Here is a 4,220-nt window from a genome sequence, read left to right on the forward strand (position 1 = left end):
ACTATTTTTCATTTATTGCTAAACCAAAGGAAACACAAAATATTTCAAAGACTCTAGATATGAAATTCTAAAAATAAATTGTCTAGTCTAAGAAACATATTTTAAGGCAGAAAAAGTTGTTAAAGTTCTTCCAATTCACTTATTAAATGAGAACCATCCAAAAGAAAGACCACAAATTTTTAAAAAAGGAAGGAATAGAAGAAATAAAAGAAAAAAATAAAAATATGAGAGGGTAAAATAAACTATAATGGTTGAGATCATGTACTTTGAAATAGGGCAAACTGAATTTAAATCCTGTTTCTTCTACCAGCTATGTGATCTTTGGCTAGTCAATTAGCTCTCAGCCTCAAGAATATCAATGTGATGGTGCTGTCAAGTCATGAAATAAGATGGTGCACATCGACACAGTGCCTGGACACAGTACGTGCTTATCAGGGGCTGACAAGTAAGCTGAGATGGTTGATATGCAGCTAACCTGTAATTCTCTACCCAGATGTCACCAGATCCTGAAAATGTCAAATTCAAAGTTGAGAAAGAGCCCATTTAAATACCGTCATAAATTGGGAATACTGTTTTTAGAAATGGGAGAGGAAGTCAGAAAGACAGTTAAGGAATGGCTTTATCATGGGACCTACTCAGAACCAAGAAGATTCCAACAACACTCTAAGGAATCATGGTTCACTCAGGAGAGATCTGCAACTTGGCTGCATTGGATTGCTTTCAGAGAGAAAAGACATAGTTAACATTTTCTAAACCTGTCCTGTGGGTCAGATGGTGAGAAATGCTTCACGTATCATCACAACTGTTACCAGCAATACATCTATATGAGATAGTATGGGTTAAGGGTCAGCAAAATCTTTTCTCCTGTAATAAAACCAGATTTGATCTGGAATAACTTTCTAGCTTTGTCCCCCTAGACACCTGCTCACCTGGTGAAGTTACAGTGTCAGCACTACTATGGTAAAAATGACTCCTAATGGTTCAATCACATGCCTGTAAAGAAAAGTCATAATATGAAGTGACTGTCTTTCAAGAGGGCATATCCATTTGGGGACACTGGAAATTATACCCATGGAGTTGTTACAGGAGACACTGTCCTTGCTGCACTGAGCTTCTATGTCAAGCTGATTCACATATGTTCTGCTCTTTGCATTAGAGTTATCACCTGGAGGGATGACAACAGAGCATGGAAGTCAGATGTTATGCCACAGGGGTCAGATGTATGGCAGCTCTGAGGGCCATTCCCCCTGAAGAAGAAAGTCCAGGATTCTCTGTAGGAAGGGAGTTTCCTGGCCTACATATTCCTAAGTTGGGGGTGAGGAACAGATATGGCCTATGTTGTTCTGTAAGTCCCCAAACTCAGTTTAAAAGACATGCTGATGAGCACTGCAGGTAAGCACTACAATCATCTCTGTGTTTCCAGAGGAAACAGAAACTTAATTTTCTTAAATACCATGACTATCTAGTGACCGCACCAAGATTTGAACTGAAAAAGCAAGATAGAAGTCCATGCTTTGAAGTACTGTTTCAGTCTACTTTAATGGACTCAACATTGAGAAACTATATGAACTTTTTAAGATTGCTGATCCATAATTTCTGCATCTTTAAAAAAAGAATAAAGGCATTTAACTCCCAGGTATGTATTAGTCTATTGGAAATTATGTACAGAGAAAGAAGCAAGCAAAGGGTGTAGCCTAAGGAGAGCTACTGAAGCAGATACTCTTCTCACTGCTTTTGCACTGATTAAACCAGAGAATTCCACTTAGCACAGTCTGCAGAAAACAAATGAGACATCATCCATGGTGCCTGGTCCCTCACAGGACTCACTAGTTTAGACTATTTGTCTATTCCCCTTCCCCCTGAACTCAGCTGTCTAAATTCCAGATTGATTGGGAGTTTAGACTGTTTGCCTTTAGCTCTCCAGTATTCCCTAATCTGAATCCGCCGTCAACTCTGACTTTCAGGCCCTGTGTCCATTTCCATGTCAGACCCATCATTGTGTCCCCTACAAACACATCAGCTTTCAGACCACTCCCTGCCTCACCCCAACCTCCACTTCACACTCAGAACTTGGTAGATCAAATATTATTGAAGTCATAGATGAAGGGAAGGATGCTTTAAGTTATCTATAGGATCCTGGCTCTCTTTTTCATTCCCTCATCTGGCCATGGCCCAGAAAATGTAGATCATAAAGAAGTATTCAAGGCGACAAGGCGGACCTGAGCCGGAGCGACGCCGCAGGGGCCATGACCGAGGAGTCCCGCGGCCGCCGTGCTGCCCGCACCTCGCCCCCCGGCCACTCCCGCGCTGGAGCCCTCCGAGAGGCCCCCGTGGGCCGACGTTCGCGCTGACGGGGGCGCCGGCGCCTGTGGTGGCGGAGGTGGCGACGCCGGCGGCGGCGGCCGCGGCAGGGCGGCTCCCGGAGGTCCTGTCTCCGGCCCAACGAGCAGGCGGCGCCGGGCGAGGGATGCGCGGAGCCCACGGCAGCGGCCCCCGGGACTCTGGCCCGCAAGCGCTCCCTGCCTCCCCGAGACCGCAGACGCCGGCGGCGGCCGCCTCGGGCCCTGGCCATGGAGAACATCCTGGCCAACACGCTGCCGCTGAAGGCGCGCCAAAAAGGATATGGCAAAAAAACTGGTCGCAGCAAAAAATGGAGGGAGTTACTGAAGCTGCCCCCTGTAAGCCAGTGCAGTGAGCTGAGAGATACCATTGAAAAAGATTAGAGCAGTCTCTGTGACAAGCAGCCAATAGGAAGACTTCTCTTCAGGCAATTCTGTGATACAAAACCAGATCTTAAGAGTTGCATTGAATTCTTGGTTGCAGTGACAGAGTATGAAGTTGCCATTGAGGAGGAACGAAGAGACTGTGGACTATCAATCTTAGAGAGATTCTTCAATAATGAGGTGTTTTCTTCATTAGAATAAAGATTCATAAATAACGTACTTAAATATTGAAAGTGCATAGCTATTTTTACTTTGATATTACAAATATGTTAAATGTTTTAATTTCTTTCAGATCTTCCTTTTCTGTGATTTTGTTTGATTGAGTAATGAATTAACAATTAAATCCCTTAAAAAATGATTCAACAAATCGAAGCTTTATATGTTTCTTCAACCAGAATGTAGAATTAGAGTTTTATTTGCTTCTCTGGATTACAAATAACATTTTTTCCTAAAAGCCTTAACAGATCTTAGTTTTTTTTTTTTCTTTTTGACTCATGTTATGGTTTGGATGTGAGGTGTCTCCCAAAAGCTCACGTGTGAGACACTGTGAGAGGGTTTAGAGGAGAAATGGTTCGGTTTTGAGAGCCTTAACTCAGTTGATGAATTAATCACCTGGTGGGATTGATGAAGTGGTAATGGAAGGCAAGTGGGGTGTGGATGGAGGACTGGGGCACTGAGGGTGGCTTTGGGGTGGGTGTTTCTATCTGGTGAATGGAGTCTCTCTGCTTCCTGATCATCATGTGAACTGCTTCCCTCTGCCACTCTCTTCTGCCATGTTGTTCACACTCACCTTGAGCCTCAAGGAATGGAACTGAGGTCTCTGGATTGAGACCTCTGAAATTGTGAGCCCCCAAATAAACTTTTCTTCCTCTAAAAAAAAAAGAAGTATTCAAAAATACTTAAGTAATATTTTTAAAATAGAAAAAATAAGTATGTGAGCCACTGGTGTCTGTGCATCTTCTGGCTGTACTATAGGAATATTTTAATTCACTGGGAACATGCATTCTTGCTAATATTTTAATAGTAAAAATCTGTTAATGAAACAAGCTTGGTGTATTCTGTCGCTGTTTTATTTTAAATTGAGCATTAAGGGAATGAATTGTTTTTGTTTTAACTCTGCCAATGTGTCTATCTAGAGGCCTGTTGCCATTTCTGTCTTCAGTGAAATTTTTGTCCCCAAGAAAGGATAACAGATTGAGTTGGTGCAGTGTATTCTTGGTTATCAAAAAATACTCATGTAGCTTCAGGATTTTGAATTGGTGAATATTCATGATGTGTGTAAAAGCATAATACACACCACAATCTTAATCAAAATGGGATATTGTGTATATATGCACACAACCTAAAAGGACAAGTCCAACTAAGCTTCTTGTGACTGGATGACTTTGTTCTTTGGTTGTGTTTTTTTTTTTCCTGTAATGTACAATTTACTTTTAAAAAATAAAAAAAAATATTTTAAAAACCTGTAAAAAAAAGGAAAAATAAGTAAATTTAACA

General features: G+C 41.7%; 1 pseudogene; it reads left to right on the top strand.

The window, feature by feature from the left end:
- Positions 1-2,570: 2,570 nt before the first annotated feature.
- On the top strand, positions 2,571-2,924 carry LOC143389569 (G protein-coupled receptor kinase 4-like; annotated as a pseudogene).
- Positions 2,925-4,220: the final 1,296 nt, after the last annotated feature.

The sequence above is a fragment of the Callospermophilus lateralis genome, unplaced genomic scaffold, assembly GCF_048772815.1.
Source record: "Callospermophilus lateralis isolate mCalLat2 unplaced genomic scaffold, mCalLat2.hap1 Scaffold_63, whole genome shotgun sequence".
NCBI classification, from domain to species: domain Eukaryota; kingdom Metazoa; phylum Chordata; class Mammalia; order Rodentia; family Sciuridae; genus Callospermophilus; species Callospermophilus lateralis.